The 26,024-nt window shown below is 37.3% G+C and overlaps 1 protein-coding gene and 1 non-coding gene across 23 annotated transcripts in view; both read right to left on the bottom strand.

Annotated features, from left to right (window-relative positions):
* Dst (dystonin) overlaps positions 1–26,024 on the bottom strand; it is a 427,642-nt gene that overhangs the window by 261,192 nt on the left and 140,426 nt on the right. The gene's annotated exons all lie outside the window — the stretch shown is intronic.
* On the bottom strand, positions 23,978–24,050 carry Trnaa-agc (transfer RNA alanine (anticodon AGC)). The gene has a single exon. It is a non-coding gene; the product is annotated as a tRNA-Ala (tRNA).

The raw sequence follows: 26,024 nt of genomic DNA, 5'->3' as shown, positions 1-26,024 counted from the left end.
AAAGAGCATGACTAAGGAGTCAGCAGGAAGACCAGGAATCTATACAAATAAGGCTGTAAACCTAGCATCAACACTGGCTAGCACTTTCAGCTAGGGAAAACAACTTAACTTCCATTAATTCAAGTTTCATCATGTGTGAAAAACAGTCACCTTCTTCTTCAGGTATCTTACTAAAAACCTTTCACATAGTATTACTTTACTATAAGCGTTCAGTACAATACCATCATATAGGAAAATAGTCCTCACAAATACTACTAGTTTTCTAGTTGCTTTGATCAATAAGGAAACATGTATCAAGTGCCTCCAAAAAATGCCAGGCACTAATCTAGGTACTACAGAACTGCACATGATCTCACAATAATCCTACTACTGTATTAAACACTGTCTTTATTTTACCGATTAAACAACAAGTTAAAATAACCCAGACCAGGTTTCCATAATCCAGTAAGGGAGCAGCAATGCTAAGGTTTGACCCAGGTTCTGTAATGCCTTTTCTATTGTAAGCAATAAGGGTGTATCAGATCCTCACAGCCTCTAATATTAAAAAACTGGGAAAGGATATATGATATATGCTTTCGTTTCTTAGTATACCAATTCCAAAAAAATTTTTTTTTTAATTTTAAAAAAGGTCCTTGGCTGTTGAACCCTTAACTAAACTGCATAAATTCATATATATATATTAAATTCTGCTCATGGTGACAGTGTAAATCCATACAAGGACAAAAATAAGAATGTGGCAGTTCTGGCCTTTCACTGGTACCAGACTATTAGGTTTCTGCATAATGAACTGCTCTGATTCTGTTTACCCTGAATATAATCAAAGTCTTTCTAGATAAGTATCAACAGGTACCATGTCACCATGTCACCATGACTTATGGAATAAAACCAAACATACCTTAGTACTTGTTCTAATACTTGTCTAACTAACTTAATTTTTCATGAAACACACTGACAGAATTCTTAGTCTTTTTGTACAGATGTGATCTCTTATTTTAACCATGTGTTTTGAGACTACTTTCTCAGTTTGTGAGTCCACACTTCTCTGTGCAATGTAAATTATAGATATGATTCACAGGCATAACACTTTTCACTCCCATAATACAATGAAGCCAGTCTCCAAGTGAGTCAGCAACAGGGATACAAGGGTGGGGAACACCAAAAACAACTACCCTGAGCCACTGGAAAAAATGTTGAGTCCGGACTTGCTGCCTAAGAAGAGGGCCTCCCACCCAGAGTCTCTTATTTGAATCTAGTTTACTGCTGGTACTGAGAACTGCTTTAGTTACCTGTATGCCCCTATAGCCTCTGTCAGAAGACACACTCTAGGTGACCCAACTGCATCCCAGAAGTGCTCTGTGTGGGCCACCACCTCTGTACCACACCCATGAACAGAGACAGGCAAAAGGCACACTAGTTTTCTTGTCACTTTAATCAATCAGCAAACATGTATCAAGTACCTCCAAAAACCTGCTAAAGTCACAGTGGCCCAGGCAGAACTGCACATCAACTGCCAGGGAACTTCTCCCCTTAGGAGTAAGGGTGGGGGAATCTCACCTGTTCAGTCAGGGACCCTTTCTACCAACCAAAGGTTACCCAAGACAGGAAATACAAAACAGATGGTGATAAAACACATCTGACTCCAAGGACAGAAGAGCTCCCAAGTTCACCATTGGACAATAACTCTTAGGGTCAATCATCTCCACACCTCAACTTCCTAGTGAACTCTTACTACTTGAATTTCCAAAGGCAAATGCTGCATAAGTGGATGTTCTTCTTTATATTTCCAGACATTTTTAATATATATACCCCAGGTATATTTACTATCTACTATTAAAATAATGGACCCAAACATTCAAATTCCATAACCACTCCTTCCTCTTTCCTTCTGTTCCTAAAGGAGAAGGGGAAGGAGGGAGGGAGGGAAGGAAGGAAGGAAGGAAGGAAGGAAGGAAGGAAGGAAGGAAGGAAGGAAGGAAGGAAGGAGGGAGGGAGGGAGGGAGGGAGGGAGGGAGGGAGGGAGGGAGGGAGGGAAGGTGGATCAGTATTTTTGTTTCCACACTTTTATTAAAGAGTAGATATATTACCTAATGAAAATCAGGGGTAGGAGAGCAAAGAAGAAAGAGTGAATAATAATGTGCAAATAACAAAAGATGCATATGAGGAAATTTTGCTAATAGATAAATCTGTGTGATAAAATATAGGCACCAGTCACGCACAGGGCACACACCTGTAATCACACCAACTTGCAAGGCTGAGGCAAAAGAATTATATGTTTGAGGCCAACCTCAGAAAATTAGCAAGACCCTGTCTCAAAAAACAAAAAGGGCTCAGTGGTAAAGGGCCCCTGGGTTCAAACCTCAGTACCCCCCCACAAAAAAGGCACCATAGGATAGTGTTGATGAAGGTTCTACTGATATGATCTTTCAGGAATTTGTCAATGCTGACCAAAAGTTTTTAAAATATTTATAACATTCATATGTTCTATACATATAAACCTTCACATCTGTATAGGACTTACTATGTTCTAGGCCCGATTTTAAGCATTTCACATAGTTGACAATGAAGTATTGTTATTTCTACTTTACAGATAAGGAAATTGAGGCTAAATAATCTGTTTAAGGTTGAACAAAACTAATAACTGGAGAACCTGGACTCAAACCCAGGCAGTTGGCCCTAGAATATATATATGCTCTTAACCCCTGAGGCTCTGGAATTAAATCTGAAGAAGATACAAAATTCAAACTAAAGTTTATATAGAAAACACATATTTCAATATTAAATACAACTGTTGCCTGATATTTATTAGGTACTGTTTGTTATTAGCTACTAATAGAAAATGTGAAATAATCTAAATATACAAAATAGAAAAATAATCAAGTGGGCTGGGGATGTGGCTCAAGCGGTAGCGTGCTCGCCTGGCATGCGTGCGGCCCGAGTTTGATCCTCAGCACCACATACAAACAAAGATGTTGTGTCCGCCGAAAACTAAAAAATAAATGTTAAAATTCTCTCTCTCTCTCTTTCTCTTTTAAAAAAAAATCAAATCAGTTGTGGTACAGACATGAAGAAGAAGGGCTATACATTTGCTAAATAAATACTGATAAAGAAGTTTGGTATCATGGAAAAAGCTTATTTCAGAATAATAGGGGGAAAATACTTCAAAACTCTTAATAGGAAAAAAAAATGTATACAGAAGTTTGCCAAAATGGTATCAGTAATTAAATCTAGGTAGTGAGATTATCGGTGATTTTTATTTTCACCTTTTTTCTTCAAGGAATACATACATAATTTTCTTATAATGGAGGTGGGTGTTGTATCACAGATGTTCTTGAGATATATTTAAGAACTTTTCAATTTGTATGGTACTTTTTTAAAAATGTCCTATAATCGGATGCAGTGGCACACACCCAGAACCCTAATGGCTCAGGAAGCTGAGGTAGGAGGATCACAAGTTCAAAGCCAGCTTCAGAAGCAACTTAGTGAGGCCTTGAGCAACTTAGTGAGACCGTGTGGCTAAATTTTAAAAACGGGTGGAGGGTAGGAGATAGACCCTGAGAATGTGGCCCCAAGCAGTGGTTAAGTACACCTGAGTTCAATCCCTGGTACAAAAAAAATAAAAGTCTTATACCTTCCTGATGACTAATGGGGAATCTTGAAAATGTGGAGTTAACACTGAAATCTCAGTCTCAAAGAGCCATTTAAAATGGTAAGGGATTTTTCTGGAGAGACAGATTCCTGGGTTCCCTCAGAGAACAGGGCACCACCATGTGGTCCCTTAGCTGCAGATTAACTGAGCATTCAGAAACCTCTACCTATCTACTGAAATGACATTTATAAAATAAAATTTATTTCAATAATGAAGTGCTTTCAAGGCCTCTAAGGCCAAACATGTGCCTTAGGTATATGTTTCAGAACAAATCTATCCCTCACACCCCCACAAAAAGAAAAAAAAAAAACAGGTTGAATAGTTCTAGAAGCTTGAACTTTAAGCATCACCTGACACCTAGTGACTAAAAAACTCAGAGCAAATCATTAAAAAATACACAAACCCAGTCTATATGTGTTGCGTACATATCTCTATAGCTAAGTTAATAATGGAGATGTAATTCAAACATCTCCTATGAAGCACAGATATACTTGTTTACAGTTATCACTAACCTAATAAAACAGGTCTGATTATCCAGTGATAGTAATGGCACAGTAGTAACAGCCAGTGAAATGACAAAATGTGGTCTGGGACAAACAACACAGTAGTGCTTTCAACAGAACTTTCCATTTACATGAACCACTTGAAAATTCACTTAACACCCCTGATAATGAAATTTTCTATTACAAAAGAAATAGAACTTTTCATTTCCTTTAGCAATAAGAACGTGAAAAAAATTAAAGTATTAAATAGAGACATATACTACTCCAACTGATCTTTGGTGGAAGTACAGAAAATTATATATAAAGTAAAACTTTTCAAAGGAAATCAACTGCAGGGTGCAATGGCACACACCTACAATCCCAGAAACCAGGGGGACTGAAATGGGAAGATCACAAGTTAGAGGCCTGCTGAGTGAGACCCATGGCAACTTAGTAAGACCCTGTCTCAAAATAAAAAATAAAAAAAAAAAAGGACTGGGGATGTAGCTCAGTGGTAAAGCACACTGGGTTCAATTATTGGGACCAAAAAAAAAAAAGAATATATAATTTATTTGTAGATGTTGGCCTTTGAAAAGTGTAAACAAAATACACTGACAACTCAATAGTGAAGGCAGATTTTTGTCTGACTTTGTACAATTTTTCTACAAAATTTTATTTCTGCACATGGGGTCTGATTCTTTTTTAAAAATTCTGAGCTCTAAACTTGCTTTAACATGTCATCTACCACAGGGTTGGGAGTAAATATGTTCCAGTGACTCAGAATACATACTATAACCTTTATCATTGGCTTTTGCTCAACTGGAAGCTCATGAACATTTATTAGCAAAATATACATAAAATCTGAGACTGCTAAGTAACAATCATCTAAAGATATGGTCCCTGAGAAAGTCCAAGAGCTATGTAAACACAGCCACCAAAATTTTTTTTAAAAGTTATATATGTTAGATTATAGCTTAAACAAATTCAAATTTGAATTAAAAAAAAAACTTTGAGCCAGGAATATCTGAGTCTGGTAGAAAAAATGACTTCATAGTCCCAAAATAAATTTCTAAAACCTAAAAATATTTCCTCAGAGTCAAAACTAGCTATGTTGAAGTATTTAAATCAAAACATATGTTCTTTATTTCATAAGTAAGCCCTGAATAACTTCAGTCTGTTACAATTTATTCAAAGGATAAGTACTTTTCAGAACTATAAAAGGATGAGATAGGAAACAGGATTATCCTGTAAAAATAATCAAATTATCCTGTCTCACCAGTTTATAGTAATACCAAGTAATGCCCATTTTTACCCACTCCCAAGGACTAGCCCCAGGACTAGAGAAAATACAAAAAGAAAATCATGGTATACATAAAAGCAGGGCTGGGAATATAGCTCAGTAGTAGAGCACTTGCCTAGCATGGTCAAGGCCGGGGGTTCAATGCCCAGTAGTGCACCAAAAAAAAAAAAAAAGTATATTATTTATAGTTTTGCTTTATATAGAGCATTTAAAATATAACGGAGGAGGTAAAGCAAAAGATAAGACAGCTGCAACATGGGAAACCTGTCAATGACATACAGAAGAGTGACCAGTGCACCCCTGAGTATCTAGGACAGACTTATAGACATATGGGAGGAGCGGTACACTCTAGGGACAAGCATGATTCTGGAAAGGCAAACTAGAATGAAATCACACTTCTTTCCAAAGGTGGCAGATTTACTCACATAATCACCCCACTTTATATTCCCATATACTGTGTGTGAGGTTGACACTTAAAGATGAAGAAACTGAGGTTCCAAAAAACAGGAGCCACTTAACCCCATGCCACCTAGCTGGTAACCAGGACTTGAACACAGATCTTTGGATCACTAAATCCTTTACCAAACACTTAACAGAAAAGAGATTGACTTCAATGATATAAAGCTTAAGAAGGCAAAAATTTTGCTTGACCTATAGCAAGGATAATATGATAATATTTTGAAATTTATTCATATATCCTCTTTTGCCTTCTGGCAAAAAAAAATTGAAATTATAGAAGTGCTTTAAAAAGATGGCAGTGATCACTTCTGATTTGCAAAACAGAATTATTCATCAAGAATATATAGTTTTGCTATAGAGTTTTGCTATTTATACTGTTGCCCGAAGTGAATTTTCCAAAATACTTCATTCCTGTCTCCCCTTACTGCGTCCTTTTAATCAGGGACCCAACCTATCTCTTCTCCTCTAGAATAGAAAAGATACCCCTTCCAGCTATGACAGCAGAGCCACAGTGCTAGCTTAAAGAAGCTTATGAAACAGCCATATGAGGGAGGAAGAGAGGTAGTCCAGAGACTTGAACCCTGCAAGATGGTGTATTCAGTGAGTGAGGAACAAAGTGGAAGGCAGAAGGGATGCCTGAGGCTACTCCCTATTTGAAACCCTGAGAAGGAGGCTACCGTTGGTTCCCCTTGGTACAGACTAGACAGAATTAACTCTGAGAATGGCCCCTGCCAAAGGGGCCTCACAGGTAGAGGGGGCTCACCAGCCAGAGCTGAGGTGAAGTCAAGTCAATGAAGGACATGTCTGAAGGGGCCCCAAGGTCAATGGGTTCTGACTGGAGAATCACTGGCCCCCAGAGTGCCATAAAAGGAGTATAAGTCACCCAGAATGCAGAAGTACTAAAAGGCAGCAGAAAGACACTGGTAGGGATGAGTACCTTGTGTTATGGAGAAAGGCAAGGTTGCAGAAGTCACATTTCCATGTAAACAATCAGAGAAAAAGAGAAGGAGGCAAGGCTACCTGTAAGTATCACACATTTTTATGCAAGAGACAGAACAACAATCAGAGACCAATTCATATCAGACTACATTTTAAAAGGAAATTCTAATCCTATTTAAATTTAAACCAGATTTTCTGTTTTAAAGTACATGTTCTCTACTAATCAGCAGGTAGAATTCATAAAGATTTCCAAATCCACTGGAAAATCAAAGAAAAATCTGGCAATGCAGAGGACATGCTAATTGTGAACTGAATCTTTCCAACCCACTACATAGGGCAGTAAGATTGGTTTTCTACAAATGCACAGTCAGTCTTCTCTCAGGAGATATTAACAAGATGAAGGTTCTGCAGCAACGTATGTGACAAGGTTGAACCAATGTCTCACAGCAAGCTTCGTCTCATCACAGGAAGGCTGATATATTCATTCACACTATTTCAATCCTAAAACAAAGGGACAAAAATATTTACAAGAAAAAAGTATACATATATATCAGAGGATACTTTTAGAAAAACAGAACCTCCAACAATGCAACTTTGAACTACTGAGAAACGGTGACAGACGGCCCTATTATGTATGCTCCTAAATGAGATTGTTCCTTTTCAGGAAAGACTTTGAGAACCGAAGTTAAAACAGTGACAGTCTGTACAAAGAAGTGTGTCATCTGCCAGTAAACATCAGATATCCCTAGAAACCCAAGTGATTATAATACTTTAGCAAAGAGTGGCTCCATGTCTCATGTGAAGACAAACGTGCAACCCAACATGCCCAAGAGCAGCTCGGTATCACAACACTCCTTACTGCAATCTCTAAGCATCTTTTGTTTAAAGTGCAACATACGTGGCCCAAGTTCTGGGAAACCACGCAGCTCTTCTCTAATGCACAGTGCATTAGAAATAGGAATGCTGATTTTGATGGGGGGACATGGTTAATTGGAATGAAAGCACACTTCTCCAGACTTACACTCAGCCATGTGTGGCCAAATGACAAAACTCTGGTCCATGGAATAAAAGCAGAAGCATTACATGGCAACTTCCAAAAGCTGTCTTTGAAAAATGACTGTGTGCAGCCCTGGCCCTTTCTTCCCTCATCATCCTTTCTACCTTCTGGGAAGCAGACCTCAGGGCTGGGGCTCAAGTCATCCTGGTCACAGGTAGAGCTTAAAGCTGTGGCAACAAGTTAAGGAGCTTATTTATGTCACTGATGATAGTGACTATAACCATACCATCCATCTCTGGGAGACCTTGTGCTGGACTTCTGTTATATAGGAAAAGCAAACATTCTCTTTAAACCACTATTGTTTTAATTTGCTGAATATTATTATTATTATTAGGAAATTCTAATCCTATTTTCCAACAAACCTGCTACTAAAAGCTCTCGACAAAAAAAAATTTCTAGGAGCAGAGAGATACCAGTTATAAAGCATAATGTAAAAAAAAAATTCTAAAATCAGGCCAACACAACTGTAGCAGAAACCACAACTTTTCCCCAAGCACATGAATTCTTCTCTCTCAAAGAAGTAGATTCCCTAATTTTTAATTAAATGCATGGTCACACAAATAAATACCTTCCTTGAGCTAGACGTGGTCATGTTCTGGCCACTGAGATGTGGAGAGTGCTCCTAGACAGCACTCTCACAAGGCAAAGGAAGTACTTCTTCACCCTAGAGGGCTGGCATGCAGATGTGGCAGTAGAACCTCGAAGAACCATGTGAGGTCACAGCAAAAATGACATAAGAAACTCGAAATTAGTTCCAGTTCCTATTGCTATGGAACAAACCACTCCAGAATTTAACTGTGTAAAACAACCATTTTATTATGCTTATAAATCATGAATCAGAAATTCAAACCAGACATAATGAGAACAGTTTGTCTTTGTTCCACAATATCTGGGCCTCGACTGGTAACATTCAACAACTGGGTTGTACCACCCTTATACATAATTATAATGCACCAATAGATAAATAAGTGGATTTTTAAAAAATAGTTGGGTGGCTTGACAGCTGAGGCTGGCCTCATCTGAGGACACCTTCATTCATATACCTAGTAGTTGACATTAGGTATCTTCTGGAACACTCACAGGTGGTCTCTATGTGTGGCCTGGACTCCTTCAGAGCATGGCAGCCCCAAGAGAATCAAACTTTTGTAGTAATGCAGAGAGTTCCAAAAGCAAGGTTCCCAGAGGGAGGCAGAAGCTATGTCACCTGACCTAAACGTGTCAGGTAAGTACATTACTAATCCTACCTCCTTCTAGTTAGAAGTGAGCCAGGTGTCCAACCAGATTCAAGGGGAGCAGACAATAGGAAAAACGGCTGAGGAAAGGCACATATGTTTTAAAGCCACCATAGTTCCTGACCCTGAGCTCCAGCTGACCTCATGGACATGATCTGCATACCATTCTGGACTGCTTACATGAATGGAAATAAAAGTGATCATTTTAAGCCATTGGTGTTTTGATTCTCTGCAGCAAAAAAAAAAAAAAGAGTACTCTGATATTTAGAAATAATTACTAGTAGTAAAAATGTGTATCGCATTAAACTAATTTTATAACTACTAGAATGACACTGTGATTACAATTTACCTTTTTATCGTTAGCTGCCGGCATATTTCTGTCCATTCAAAATTATTAACAAATATCAGAAACCCCTAATACAATACAATCCCTTTGTCAGTCATTTGCATGCTGCCAATTTCCCTTCCCAGTTTGGTGCACTAAGGGATTTCTGAGCAGAGACAATAAAGATGCTGATGTGGCCAAGAAACTACAGCCTAAAAAACAAAGAGTTCCAGATGTGCTGTGTGAATCTGACTGAATGTGTTCAAAAGCCTCTCAGGGCTACTGCCCCAAATACCCTACCCTAAGCAAAGCAAAGCACTAGTTAGTTATACCCAAGGTTTTTGTCATTTACTTTTAGTGAAGCAAAGTGATCCTTGAAAAATCTAATAGTTTCATAGAAGTGTTTCAAAGTCTAATGATTTTAGTATGCGTTGGATATATAATTATCCTTCTATTTTTTAAATTAATAGGCAATAGAATTTTTACCCTCTCATAGTCACTCGAAATAAAGAAGAAAACAAATTTGAGAGCATATAACAGAAGAGTGTAAAAGTCTGAACATTTCAAAATACATTCAAAACCATGTATCCAACTTTGAAATATAAATCTAGCTGATAATTTAATAGCAAAATTGATGAATTTAAATTCATAAAAATAAGACCTTTGGAAACAGGATAAGTTAAAATTAAAGTTCCATCACTAACTAAACAGCTGCCTAAGCTAAGGAAAGTTACTTGCCCTTCCTGAGCCTTAATTCACTTCCAAACCACTACCAAGAAACACCACAAGGATTAAACACAATACCTGGCACAGAGCAGAAAATGAGGTGTACTCTTCGCCCTATGCACCACCTAATCTCCTATCAATCTCTCTCAAGATTACAAATTACACAAACACAACCTTCCTAAAGGTTGTATAAAACTGTGCTGTGTTTTTAACAAGCAAAATATAGAGAAATTTACTTAATCAGAAAAAAAAACAGATTTCCTTTATAATGACACTATAATTTCATGAGTTGCTGATGCACAGAAATTATTCTCGAAAGAAGGTCATAGATCTGTTTTCTCTCTACTGCCTTCACTTGGAAATCATAGCCAGAGTCTGGTGTCACACAATGCTACCTGATCTGCAGGCTGGCTTGGTCCTTGAGGGTCCCTGCCAGCCCAGCAATTTCTGTTGGAGACAAAAGAGATGGTGGTATGGTCAAGTACAGCCAGCAGTGTTTTCCAGCAGGGCTTTGGGTTTCATTCTTCTCACTGGTGTCCACCTGCATTCAGTGATCAAGATTAAGAGCTGCCTTTGTGCCAGGTTGTGTTAGAGCACTCCTTGAGATAAGAGGATCACAAGTTCACGGACAGCCTCAGCAACTTAATGAGGCCCCATGCAAAAAAAAATTTAAAACTTAAAAGGGCTAAGGAGGTGGTTCAGTGGTTAAGCACCCCTGGGTTGTGTGTGTGAGGGAGATAGAGAAATAGAGAAGGAAAGAGGGAGAGAGGGAAAGAGGGAGTGAGAGAGGGAGGGATGCATTTTTGGTCTTAAAAATATGAATATAGTCAGGCACAGTACAGTGGTGCATGCCTGTAATCCCAGCAGCTCTAGAGGCTGAGACAGAAGGATCTTGAGTTAAAAGCCAGTCTCAGCAACTCAGTAAGGCACTAAACAACTGGGTGAGACCTGTCTCTAAATAAAATACAAAATAGGGCTGGGGATGTGGCTCAGTGGTTGAGTGCCCCTGAGTTCAACTCCCAGCACTAAATAAATAAATAAATATCATAAATCTATCCCCTAGTTTAAAAGAGACATCAACTTCAAAATGAATCCCTATATATTTTGCTGCATAGAAAAAAAATCTTAACATTACATTCCTAGGGAGTTTTGTTGTTATTGTTATTGTTGTTGTTGTTGTTGTTATCAGGGATGCTTAACCACTGAGCCACATCCCCAGCCTGTTTTTTACTTTTTTATTTTAAGGCAGGGTCTTGCTAAGTTACTCAGGAGCTTGCAAACATGCTGAAGCTGGCTTTGAATTTACGATCCTCCTGCCTCAGCCTCCCAAGCTAGCTGAGATTACAGGTGTGTGCCACCACACCTGGCTCTAGGAAACTTTTTATTACAGAAAAATTCTAACAAAAATATCAAGAAAAATATACTAAAACACATATAATTCAACCCATTATCAACTCAATCCTATTCTATCTATATCTCTACCTATTCTTCTCACTGTGAATTATTTTGAAGTCAATCTCAGACAACGTAACACTTCATCTTTGAATCTTTCAACAAGGGTCTTTAAACAGCAAAAAAAATCTTAACATCATGGGGGAGAGTGTCTAAATTTCCCCAATAATCTGTCCATTTCTTTTTATGGTTTATTTGTTTCAGGATCCTGATGAGGTCCACGCATTGTAGTTAACTTACATGTCTCCTTAGTCTATGGGTTCTCCCTCCTTTTCCTTTTCTTTCCCAGTTGGACTAACTGAATCATTTATCCCATGGTTTCCTAGTCTGAATTTTGGTGACTGCATCGTAATGGTGTCACTTATTGTGCTAGTATTTCCTATAAAATGGAAGTTGGAGCCAAATGACTAAGATTCAGGCACGTAAAATCGATTGATCCTTTTTATTAGCAGCCTAGACATTACCTAGACAGATCATTGCCCAGACACCATTAGGTATTATAGAACAGTGGCATTTTCGCTCTGTCACTCCTTCTTCATTTAATAGTAGATTATCTCTATAAAAAGAACCTTGCTTTCATCAAATATTTGTATACCCTGAGGCATAAGCACTGTTTATACAGGTAAATGCTTAATCCTTTCTCTTCCAGCTTTGAAAATAACCAGTTGTTAGTTGGAATTCTCCAGGACTAAGGGGCTGATAGACAACTATGGGGAAAGAATAAGTAGGAAAGCTTTGCATTCTCAATTTTCTAGAATTTGATGAGTCATATATTGAGTTAGAAAAAACACAAGGGAAAGTTTTGATAGTGAATAAGATGCTTAATTTTGAACACAGCAAGTGAAGTAGCTGGATAGACTAAATTTCTGTTTTATATTTTTACTTTTTGGTTCTAATATAACTTTTAGTTTTAAATCTTGTTTGGTAAACCAGATGCTAACCGCTAAAGTAAAACTTTGGATATTTGAAAAAATAATGAAAAGTATCTTGTTTTGTTTTTTTTTTCTCTTAGGAAGTATAGCATATTCTTTTCCTTTTTAAGTAGAAAGAACAATCACAGCATCATCAATAAGACAGTGATTGAATACAGTCAGTAAAACAATAATAATAATTCTTTGCAGAAACAGGATGATCTTGTTTCTCAAAAAACTGAGGAAAACATAAAAGTGAAATGCATGGCCATGTATGCTTTATGAGCATGGAGAAAAGTTTGGAAGAATAAACAATAAAGTGAGAACTGGAGAGACTGGGTAGAGAGGGAACGGTCTGCTGCTGGAACAAATTTGTGTTGCTTTCATAAGCTGAAGGCTGAAAATTGGAAGCTACTGCATATAAGTTAAACAATTTTCAGAGTCCAAGAATGATAAGATTGCTGAAGACCATCTGTGACATGAAAAAGTGAAGGGACAAAGAAGGCAATGGTACCTCTCTGGGAACTGCTTATGGAGGGGTTGCTGATAAGACTATAGGATCCCTTCACAAGCTAGGAGCAGGGCAGGAGAGAGTGACTGATAAGCTAATACTTGTTTTAAAAGAATAACTGACTCTCATTTAGGAAGACAATACCAAGGTCTTTGTACTAAAAACTTATGCACCATTGCTTTCAAACTCTTTTGTTTAATTTCTTGCATTGTACTATACTTAGATACTAGGTTATTTGATATTTAGATAATTTTTCTAATTTTTAATAATACAGCATTTCCAACAAAGCCCACTATTTGCATGAATAATACTTCATCGATAAAAATGATCTTAAAAAATAAAACAATTCTGGGCTGGGGATGTGGCTCAAGCGGTAGCGCGCTCGCCTGGCATGCGTGCGGCCCAGGTTTGATCCTCAGCACCACATACAGACAAAGATGTTGTGTCCGCCAAATACTAAAAAATAAATATTTAAAAAAAATTCTCTCTCCCCCTCTTTCTCACTCTCTCTCACTTTAAAAAAATAAATAAATAAAAATAAAACAATTCATGTCAATTTTAAATGATTCAAACAGAAAGCTATCAATCACTGGCTCTGAATCACTGAAGACATTAGAGAAAGTTAAGGAAAATATGATAACTTAGAAGCCAGAGCCACTTTGTAGGAGAGGTCATACAAACCCCAGCCATAGTCCAGGTTCAGTATTCAGGAAGAGGTGGGAAAATGACTAGTGGTCAAGATACTGAGATATTCCTTTCAGTTAAGGCAGAACAGATTCGAAAGGGAACCTACACTAACAGAAAAATCAAGTAAATATTAATTCTGGAACCCACAACATACAAACTTGAAAATGTACCACATAAACATTTCAAATTCAAATACACTCTGCAGAAATAGAATTTTGATACAGATTAATCTTTATAATGCTTATATTTATTTAAAGAAATCTACCAATTAAATAAATATGACATGGTACAAACCAAATCTCCTAAGGGGAAAAAAACAGCCATAATTATTCCAAGATAACTACTAAAATAGGGATGATATCCAAGGGGCAAAAAGTCAGGTGTTGTCTATAAATCACACCATATAATATCTTCTCATCCTTGAATAGTCTCATTCAAGGATGGACCTTTTGTAAAACCACAGTGATTCAGATGAATCTTGAGGGCCAATCTATCTGCCTTTTTCCACAGCAAATAAAGGTAAAAAGAATAAGGTGGGAGAGAAAAGAAGCCACAAGGTATATTATCCCATTTACCTAAGTGCAGATAGGACTATGCGAGACAGCAAGCAGATTCATGGGTATCTAGGGTTGGGTCAGATGGGGAGAAAGGGGAATAACTTAGGGTGACAGTTTATTTTGGAAAATGATAAAAATACTCTAAAATTGATTATAAGGATGGTTGCACAGCTCTGTGATTATTCCATAAACCACTGATTTGTACACTTTAAATGGATGAATTTTAAGGCTATGTGAATTACATCTCAATGAAGTTGTTATAAAAAAGAAATGGGGAGTAGTTCTCCATAAACATATTTCTTATAGAAATTAAGATATAGGATGATTTGTGCTTAAAATGAGATTTTGAATGTAGGAATGAGATATTTTCAAAGAATATTACAGAGAAAGGAATTATTTCATGAGTTGTGTTCCTATAGAAAAGCCTGGTGTATCTTAATGTTTTATATAGAAAAGATGACACTCACTTAAAACATAAATGAAATCCATCATAATCTGTGAAGACATACAATCATTGTATATTATCAATCTATTTAAAGATACTACACTTGCAGTTTTAATTTTTTATTTTGAAATAATGCCAGACAAAAAAAAATTAAACAAAGAATTCCCATAAAGACCCTCATCCACACACTCTAAACATTAAGATCCTTCTTCTCCTATTAGTAACCCACTCCTATTGTGGCCTAAAATGATACAACAGAAGAAGCAAAAACAAAAAATGAAAAATACTCAATTTCTATAAATTTTACAAGCTTTCTTAGCAAAGGGGGAGATCAAGAAGTTGGTAAGGCCCTTACTGGCAATACACTATTTTAATGGCTTCTCCCTGATGTTAAATAGGGATTCCAAAAGCACATGCAGATCAATGCTGGTGTCAGATATTGATCAGGAGATGTCCTGGAAGTAGGATTCCAGTCCACAGAATGAATTCTCTATGCTTTCTTACAGGAAGGCAAGAGCTGGGGCAAATGTAACCCTCGCCTGTATTCATAGTAACTCTGGCACCAGAGCCATGGCCTCATCAGCTTGACTTTTACTTAGCCAAATTCTGGCCATCTGAGCTCAGAGCTGTGTGAAAGCTTATACACGTTCCAGTTTTAACAGAAAGATTAAGAATTGTTATTCAATGGGTCTTTTGGCACTTAACGGTTGATGCAGCTGGAAAGACACAAAGAATAAAGCAGCATTTAGAGAAGCTGAGAAAAGTTGTAAATAAAATACACTGTATTTCTGATACATTAAACAGTGTGTTTCAACCATACATTGTCAAAGTTGTATTATCCCGACCTACATAATGCCAAAAATACATCCTTAAATTTCCCCTGTTATGCCAATATAGGAATGACTGCTCTGAATACTATTACTTATCTTGAAAATAATAAAAGCTATCACATACTAAGTACTTACTATATGCCAGGATTGGTATTTAGCACTTTCATGTATTAAGTCAGTGAATCCTTCAATAACAACATGAGACAAGTATTATAATTAAATCTTCTTTTTATGAATGAGGAGACAGAGGCACAAAAATTTAATAAACTGCATCATTTGTGTGGTCATTTTAAAATATGTCAATAAACTGACACTTCCTCCTTCACAAGTGAGGCTACTTCGAATCCCCAGGAGAGTGGGAACTCTAATAATGGAACAGAACTGATGTCACATTGGTAGATTTCCAAGACCAGGTCATTAAGAGCAATGTAGCCTTCTTCTTGCATAACTCACTCAGGGTGAGGTCAGTCATGAGGTCTTAAAGACACTTAAAACAGAACTTGGGGAGGCTCAAAGACAGCAAGAAATTGAGTTCACCTGCCCTCAGCCCATGAGTGAGCCATACTGAGAGAAGTCTTTCAGCCCCAGTCAAGTCTTTGGATGACTGAAGCCCTGAGAGACATCTAAATGTCAACCCACTCCTGAATTTCTGGACCACAAGAAGAGTTACAAAAAGTTTATTGTGGGGCTGCTGGTGTAGCTCAGTGGTAAAATATATGCTTGGCACATGCAAGACCCTGGGTTCAATCCCTAGCACCCAAAAAATACGAATAAAAGCTAAAATTTACTGTTTTTTTTTTAAGAGAGAGTGAACGAGAATTTTTTTATTTTATTTATTTATTTTTATTTTTTTGGCGGACAAAACATCTTTGTTTGTATGTGGTGCTGAGGATCGAACCCGGGACACACGAATGCCAGGCGAGCTCGCTACCGCTTAAGCCACATTCCCAGCCCAAATTTACTGTTTTAAAGTGCTAAATTACAGAAAATTTTGTTATGCAGCTAGAGATAATTAGCACCAGCTACAAGTGGCTAAGCCAGGATCAAACCCAGGTAGTTCAGGACCTAATGCTGCTACTGGCTCAAGTAAATGCAAACTGTTTAGTTATTTAAGCAATAAATGTTCCAGACACCATAAATGTCTCCAGATCCTAGCTACACAAATTGAACATGCATAGTAGACAGATTCTCAGCCCTGATGAATGTTAAAGTCATTTGTGCAACTTCTGAAAAATACCGATGCCTGGAGATCACCCTTCAAAGAGCAAACAGAGCTGGGGTCACATACTAGCATCTTAACCCCTGATTAAGAACCTGTTGAAAAACTAAAAGCTTGAGTTCTCACACTGTGCTTAAAACTTCTGACAACTAAGGTTAAAATCTTCCTTTTCCATTTTCACTCACCAACACCTCCAATGAAGAAAATCTTACATCATGATTACATTTCACCAAATAATTACATGCAGAAATTTGATTTATAAAACCAAACACAACCTTTTCTTTCAGCAACCATTAGTTACCATTTAATGCACCTTCCAGATAAGCATCAAAAATTTCTATTAGTTAACCAGCCTTCTGCTTAGTCATGGACATTTATCAACTTCAAGCAATGCTCGAATTTTAAAACAGACTCACATAATTTGAAAGCAAGAAATGGCTTAACAAATCATCTTATGTCATTTGCTTTCCCAGGTCCAGCAAAGAGGTACACAGCAGATATGTGCCTCAAAAGCAGCACCATCCCTACCCCAAACTCCAGCACAGTGCTGCTACCTGGACACCCTGAATATAATTACCTCTACTCTTGACGAGCACCACATTCCTTAAGACTATTTATTAACTTCCATCTCCCTCTCTTGATTATAAATGTCTTTAAAGACAGGAATTCTACCTTACCTTTTTTTGTATTCCCTTCTTTCACTGTCTATCATGGTTCCATTTCAGAGTCATCTAATAACTATTTGTTAATAGAACATTGAAAAATACTAGCACAACTCCTTTCTCCTCATCTCTTCCTTTACCTCTATTCAAATTTGGGCGTTTAAAAAAATGTGGCCCTTAGATTGGTTGGCTTGTTGAATTCATTCAACAAGCTCTTTTGTGTGTGTGTGTGTGTGTGTGTGTGTGTGTGTGTGTGTGTGTGTGTGTGTGTGTGTCAGGGAGGATCGAACCCTTGTGCATGTGAAGCAAGCATTCTACTAACTGATCTATATCCCCAGCCCCTCAACAAGATCTTACACTCTACACCTACTGTGCATCGAACCATAGGTAAAGTACACTTAAGAGTTAACACCTTGACAGAAAACATTCCTCTTCATTTACTCCAGGTTCATATCTCCTTCCATATTCCAAGTCTGCTCGCATAAGCATTAATCTATGCTTCATCCTCCTAATCACTTATCAAATATGTCTAAGTCCTTCATCTCTCTGCCTGGAGAAAGTCCAACACCTCCTAAATTTTCTGTATGCCAATTAATTGAGAGAGAAAAAGAGAGACTGAGGGGAGGGCAAAAACTAAAGGTTTCACCTAGCAAATCACCATTTGTCTCAAGAAATGCAGGTCCAATCCCACAAGGAACTCACCACCTTTTTTTTTTTTTTACTATTTGACATGTACTCAAGTACACAATTACCTAAATTAGGCAATATTTTTGATATCTATAGTCTATAGAGTTCTAATGAAACTGAACACTATGAATAATCAGATTAATATCCTCAACCTAGCAGCAGTTAAAGCTCAATAATTAAGACAAGTACTAAGAAGTCTCCAGCCAAATCCTTTTCTCAACACACAGACAAGCCCTCCTCTGACCTCTTCTACCTACATGGGAGCCTCCAATAACTTCACTGTCCAGTTTTCCTGCACCCCCCAGTGGTATAATTTAAAAATGCAATCCACCAACAAGCAAAGCAAAGCACATTCTCCCAAACATTTTCTGGTTAAATCACTTTCATAACAAACACCATTTGCTAGTCTGTTTGTTAGGCTAGCTGTCTTTAATTCATTTCCTTTAATCATTTTAGATATGCTGTTGCTTCTGGTCCCTATCACACCTAGTTTCACCATCCATGTCCCTCTGCATTGGTGGCCTGAGGTCCCCTAGCTAAAAGACCAGATCTCTGTTGACAAGTCCAGCACTCTCAATAGTCAGAGAACAATGTGAGAGCAGTGGCCTTTTTTATTTACCCCTGTAAATTACAACAGTGAGCACACTACCTGGAAGAGAGAAGATATTCAAACATTTGTGGAAAGAAGGAAAGGATGGACAGTAAGAATGAAGGCAGAAAGGAGTCAAGGGAGGAAGAAGCCAAAGACACTAAATTTAAATTTAGGAAGTAGATATTGCCAGCCACTTGCTAGCAACAGGAGCAGACAACTAATTCACCAGGCCAGGTCTCCTCATCTATAAGATTCAGTAGTTTATGCTCTCTGAAACCTTGTGACCTATAATTTCTAATATCTGTTTTACACAAATGCCCATTATGCTTGTGAAAACACAATCAGATTTTCAAAAGCAAAGTCCCTACCTCCTTTATTGTTGTCTACAGATGTCATCTTCCCATTAATGTGGTTTTTAAAGAGAAAGGGTCTGCTGCATTCAAGCAATCCTCCTGCCTCAGCCTCCTGAATAGCTGGAACTACAGAAACACAGCACTGAACCTATCTCCCACTATCTTATGTCTCAAAATATTTTTATAATTTCATAAATAGCTAAGGACATGAAATGCAGTAAGTCGGCACTTGTAATACTTTCAAACTACTGTTCTAGAATTATGGAAAAGGCATTTCAGGAAAAAAATCAAGTATGAACTACAAATGCCAACAAATGAATATCAACCTAACGGAGGACACATGTGCATGCCAGGACATCATAAAGAAGCAGGTTTTACAGAAAGGTGCAGCACAAAAGTCTGATATGAAAAAAGAGATTTCTAGTCTGAGTCTTGAGGCAGAAGTAATAAAAGACAACAAACCCTATCTGCTGAGAGCACAGAGATGTGAAGGTGAGTAAAGGAGTATAATTGATGAGATATGACAGAGATGGTGAGGCACACCACAGGGACCCAAGTTAAAGCTGTTATGAGGAGCTGGAGGAAGTCTGGAAGGATTTCAATTCTTACTCCCTGACAATTACTAGGATGAAACTTTCCAACAGTGGAGCTATGACAGCCTCCCTTTCAACCCTCCTAACCAAAAAAAAAAAAAAAAAAGATGTGTTTCTGCATTCTAAAAATATCCAGAGTCAAAACACTCTAAAAGTACCTAAGTAACATTTCCTCTCAGACAAGTTTGGTTGGGTCTTGCTATGTTTACCTGAACTGCAGGTGGAAAACAAGAATCTGGGCAAAGTGACATATAACCAGCAACATGCACAATAATATTTCTTCTCACACAACAATCTCAAGAGATTAAAGACCCAATCCAATCACACTACCTCTGAACATCAAGCCCTGTTTCCCAAAAATTCACTAAATGAATCACAGATGCACACTGTGTAGAAAATTTATTCCCTGAGACTATAAATCAAAGGTAGTTTGCTTAATATAATTTCTGGGATACATTTTCTTAATACATTTTTCTTCTAAAATAAAGATGCATGAGTATAATAGCACCCATGTTTCATGTCATTTGCAGATCATGAACATAACTGTGATTCACTATCAATGTATTCTTTCAACAAATACCTACTGAGTCTCTTTGGTGTACCAGGTACAAAATGGCCTAGGTCCTGGGAAACAAAGGTAGTTAATGCAGGCTCTGAAACCCTGGCTGTCCACCTTTCTGAAGCTATAGTCTCTCATCAGACATAAAGTCCTTTCTCCGCAATTGTTGCAGTACTGATTCTACTGGGGAAATCCAATTCTCCTAACCTAGAAACACAAATAGACAACTTCATCTTTAAAAATCAAATGAGTCAGCACTTTTTCCCCCCACTGACTTCAGATGCCCTTAAGCTACTCATAAATAATACAGTAAGGAAATCTATTAATACCACCACATAAGCAGCTGCACCTTGTCAAAAATCATTACATTTTCTAAAATACCATCTAAATCTGTTTTAAATTTTTACTTCATTTTAAAAGATCCTGAGTTTAAAGAAGGCAAGATCTAATGAATTAACATCCAACATCCTTTCATACAACCAATATCAGTCTTCAACTCATTCATTCATTCATTCATTCATTCATTTTTAAAAATATTTAATAAAACCCTACTATGTTTCATGAGCTGAAATTACATTTTAAATAAAACAAAAAGCTCTGCCACTGTGGAACTAAATTCTACCAGGAGAAATACAACAGACAATAATAAAAAACAAAAAAGCAAATATATAAGAAACTAAAAGTAATGATGGCTAAGAAAATGCAAAGATAAACCACAGACTAAGAGAAAATATTTGCAAAAGACATAATTGTAAAAGATTAGCATTCAAAACTCTTAAAGGATCAATAAGAAAAAATTGCAATTAAAAAGTAGCCAAGAGATCTAAACAGAGAGCTCACCAAAGAAAATATACACTTGTAAATAAGCATATGGAGAGATGCTCAACATTATGTGTTATTAGGGAACTGCAAATTAAAACAACAAAGAGATACCACTAGATACCTATCAGGATGGCTAAAATCTAAAACAATATCAACTGTTGTCAAGTATGTGGAACAACAAACTCATTCATTGATAGTGGAAATGCAAAATAGTTCAGTCTCTTTGGAAGATACTGAGCAGATTCTCATACAGCTAAACCCAGTCTTACCACACAACCCTGCCACTGCACCCCCAGGTATTTACCCAAATGATCTGAAACACATTCATACAAAAACCTGCACATGAATGTTCAAAACAACTTTATCTAGAATTGTCAAAGACTAGAAGTAAACAAGATGTTGTTCAAGCAATGAATGGATAAACAAACTCACCGCATCCATATAATGGGCTATTACTTCAAGAAGGACTAAGCTACCCAGCCAGGAAAAGACAGAGTGGGGGCTTTAATATTTTGCTAAGTGAAAGAAGCCAGTATAAAAAAGCTACATACTGTATGATTTCAACTTCAGCACCTTCTGGAAAAGGAAAACTACAGAGACAGCAAAAGATCAGTGGTGTCCAGGGCTTGCAAGGAAGGAGAAAGGAAATCAATAGGTGAAGCAAAAGATCTTTAGGGCATATAACTATTTTGTTTTATATTACACCAATGATTATATGATAGGCATTTGCCAAAATTCATTAAACTATGTGATACCCTAAACAATGAATCTTAGTTAATAATGACATTAATAATAAACATTGGTTCCATGATTGTAACCAATTTATCACAATGTTAATAATAAGGGAAATTGGACTGGGGATGTGGCTCAAACGGTAGTGCGCTCGCCTGGCATATATGTTATCTTCAAGTTGTCAGAGGCAGTGATTTAATAAATTCAACTTATTTATAACTGGAAATCAAGCCAAGAGTGTAATCACATGCCTGTAATCACAGCAACTCAGGAAGCTGAGGCAAGAGGATCACAAGTTTAAAGCCAGACTCAACAATTTGGTGTGCCTCTGCATTAAAATAAAAAGGATTAGGGATGTGGCTCAGTGGTTAAGCACCTCTCAGTTCAATCCCCCATACCAAAAAAAAAGAAATGGAAATCAGTTTAACATAGCCAAAAAAGATCATAAATGCTCATTTGAAACCATGTTAATAAATTAAAACTGTGTAAGATGTCCCATTTTGTTCCAGGCATCTCCCTAGAGCTGGGGTTGAGGTCCATGAGTGAATAAAACATAACACTGCAATTCTTACTAATTTATTTGAATGCTGTAAAATAATAAGGTTCTGGAATGATAAACCAGGACTACACCCCAGACTAGTTTTTGCTGCACCCTTAATATGGGATTCTTACTGTAAAACCTGCTGCCTTAGAAAATGTAAACAAAGAAATAATCCATCCAAGAACCTAAATTCTCCAGGGGTAAGATAAACATGGATGAAATGAACAGTGCTATTTATAAAAGTATCTCTGTGGTCAATATCAACAGAGGCTTAGAACTCACACCTCAAAATAGCTTGCCATTAAAAAAAATAGTTATAAACTTTCTAGATCATTCAACTACTGAGAAGTATATTATCTATAATTACTTTTAATAACACAGTTTAAGAGAGAATGCAATCATAAATATTACCAATAAAAAAAAAACTGGTTTTGCTTTAGAAGTTAAATCCTTTAACACAGGGTCCCCAATTTAGGCTAATGCTAATCCTCATACTAGTAACATGACTAAAAATGTCTGAGAAGAGCAGTTGTCCAACTGACATTCTGGATCTGTCTGTAATGTAATAGTTAAAGAATGTGGTGTCACTTAGGGAGATGCTCCAATTTCATGTATTGAATGCAGAGTATTAAAAGATTGCCCTAAAACTATTATTTCTAACATTTCTAAATATGCATAAAAAGCCCTACATTGAAATATCCAGGTATATGTAATCCTATTATAGGATTACATTAAAGACTCGCTAGACTTGTGCTCTGGCCTCTTAGACACTGGGACAGTGACTTACACCAAAAGTATTAATATTCCAGCAAGAAAATTTTAAAAAAATACCAGTATTGCTAACAAAATGCCTTCTCTGAAAGAGAAGCTGGAACAGAGGTAGGGAAGAGTAATACACTTATACGTGGGTTCCAGGCTATTTTAGGCATTAAGATTGAGGAATGCCAAAAAAGCTAACATGACAAAATCTTAACTTTTAAAATGGGTATATTTTTAGTCTTTTTTAGCAGACTGCTGTTATATAAGCACTTCATCATTTGGCAAAACCAAATGTTACATTTATGTATTTAAAAAACATATAGAAAATCTTCAATATTACATCTGAACTATTTCACGTAATGAAAAATAGAAATAAAAAATACATAATTTATTTGCTTGCTGAATCACAGAGACAAATTCTGAAGGTGACATTTTTATCATAAGACTCAGTCCCAGAGAAGCAAGGAGCAGGAAACTGCATGCAAGGGCAGGAGCAACATTCTACAAGTCGGGTATCTTCAACCTACTCCTAGATCTGCACTGGATCAGCAATGTGTCTCTGATCATCATTACCTTTCAGGACCTCAATTTTTAAAAGCAACAAAACTGAGGGAATGAACTAAATGATCTTTAAAACCACTATTGTATTCTAAACTTAAGATTATAGCAAAAGTAAATTATAAGAATCTGGGTCCATCAGTGGAACAGAATAGTTAATCACAAGCAATTTTATTGTGATACCCTACAGGACACCCTTCAATGACATTTCGTACACAAGCTAAAATCCCTCAGAAAAGCTGTTGCAACACAGATCTTTTTTAAAATGCAAGGGTTTTTTCTAATATTTATTTTTTTAGTTGTAGTTGGACACAACACCTTTATTTTATTCATTTATTTTTATGTGGTGCTGAGGATCGAACCCAGGACCTCGTACATGCTAGGCAAGCGCTCTACCACTGAGCCACAACCCCAGCCCACAACACAGATTTTGTTCCCAGAGAATATCTGTGTAGCTGTCCTCCAGGATGAATATCAATAATCCTGCCTTCTATAATTCATACACTTGTATAGTGTCCTCTCACACTGCACAAGAATCACACCTCTCATCCCAGCTACTCAGGAGGCTGAGGCAGGAGGATGACAAGTTCAAAGCCAGACTCAGCAACTTAACAAGGCCCGAAGCAACTCAGCAAGACCCTATCTCTAAATAAAATGTTTAAAAGGGCTACTCAGGGGTTAAGCATCTCTGGGTTCAATTCCTGGTACCAAAAAGAAAAATTATACTGCAAAAATGATACACTTCCAAGGTGCCCACTCTCCCTTACTCTTGGACCTCTCCCTCTGGGGAAAGTAAGCTGCTATCCCGTGCACATACTGTGGTTTCCAGTCAACAGCAAGCAAGGAGCTAGAGCCTGCCAACAGATTCACCAGCCAGCTGGGCCTCAAGATGACTACACAGCCTGTCTGCCACCTAAGGGAACCAAACAAGGCCATGAGCCAGAAACACCCAATTACACCATTTCTCCAAGATTTCTGACCCTCAGAAATTGTATGAGGTAGTAAATATTTGTTTTAAAGTACTAGAGTTTTGGATGATTTGTTAAATAGCAATGGATAACCAATACAGTCATCTTTTTATTCTTTTACTTTTTGAGACTCTTGGATCTTCTAAGTTATAAGTCACCAGATTTACATAATTCTTCTATCACCCTGTCTCCCTACACACATACTTCTTGCATTTTCTCTACAATCACCCAGATTTGAGCCTCAATTCAATCTATGAGCCACCAATTTCCAAACTCTCTTCTAGATGAATTCTTCTGAAATTTTTCTCAGATCTTGATTCCCCTGCTCAATACATTTAATAGCTACCCATGACCTAACTGGAATCGAAGTTCTTGATCTGACATTCCCTCTTCAACAATATGACTCAACTTACCTACCAGCCTTGTTGGCTCTATCAGAATGTTTTATTACCATAGACTGGCCTATCCAACACCCTTTTAAGACTCTTGTATTCCCTACCCATCATACACCAACCAACTTGCCCCATACACCTTGTGCTCATATCCTAAAACAAACCCCACACCACTTCCTAAAGGAAAGCTTCCTTGGTTGCCTCAGCCTTGCTCTGAAAGCCTACAGCAAAGAACTGTCAAGACATTCACTTAGCCATCAACCATGTGTTGGTTCAATGGTCCTTTTCTGCCATTCTGTTTACCTGAGATACTTCTTTCAAACATTTATACTGTTCACTATACTATAATATGCATCTATGGTATACTCAGCTTAATTCACTTCAAACACAACACCCAGACAGAACACCCAGGAGCTGTCATTTACTATAACCTGTGCTAAAGATTATATAAAGAAAAAATACAATGCCTGACATCAAGGAGCACACAGACTCTTCAGAAAGCAAGATGGGAAAAGTTTCAATAGCACAGTGTGATAAAAATTGATGAAAAAGGCTACACCAATAACTGAACTCTTCTAGGAAAAACAGAAAGAAATATAGGGGAAAGGACACAGTTGAACTGAGCCAGGAAGAACTACAAGTTCACTAAATAAAGAAACCTCACCCACCCTCTTCTGCCGAGATCCACTAAACAACTCTCACAGTCTCTGTCAACACAAGTGTAACCACATTCACTGCCAGCATTGCTCACTACTCATGTAAGCTACTTCATTTAACTAGCCTTAAATACCTCCTTATCAATAAATAGAAGTGTGGCCATCACAATTTATGTAATGGAATCCAATAAATATATTAATTATTAACTAAAATCTGATCTGAAGTTTTCTAAAATATGCTTTCACAGCAGGACCACTCTTAAAAATAGATGGCAAAACATTTCAAAGGCTATAACCATGTTCAGAGCATCGGACAGACCCAAACTGAAGGACGTTCTTCCTACTGTGTTGACCAGTTCACCCCAAAACTGT

This window comes from Ictidomys tridecemlineatus, chromosome 8 (assembly GCF_052094955.1).
Source record: "Ictidomys tridecemlineatus isolate mIctTri1 chromosome 8, mIctTri1.hap1, whole genome shotgun sequence".
In the NCBI taxonomy this organism is placed as follows: Eukaryota; Metazoa; Chordata; class Mammalia; order Rodentia; family Sciuridae; genus Ictidomys; species Ictidomys tridecemlineatus.
This window is presented reverse-complemented; position numbering and strand designations above follow the sequence as displayed.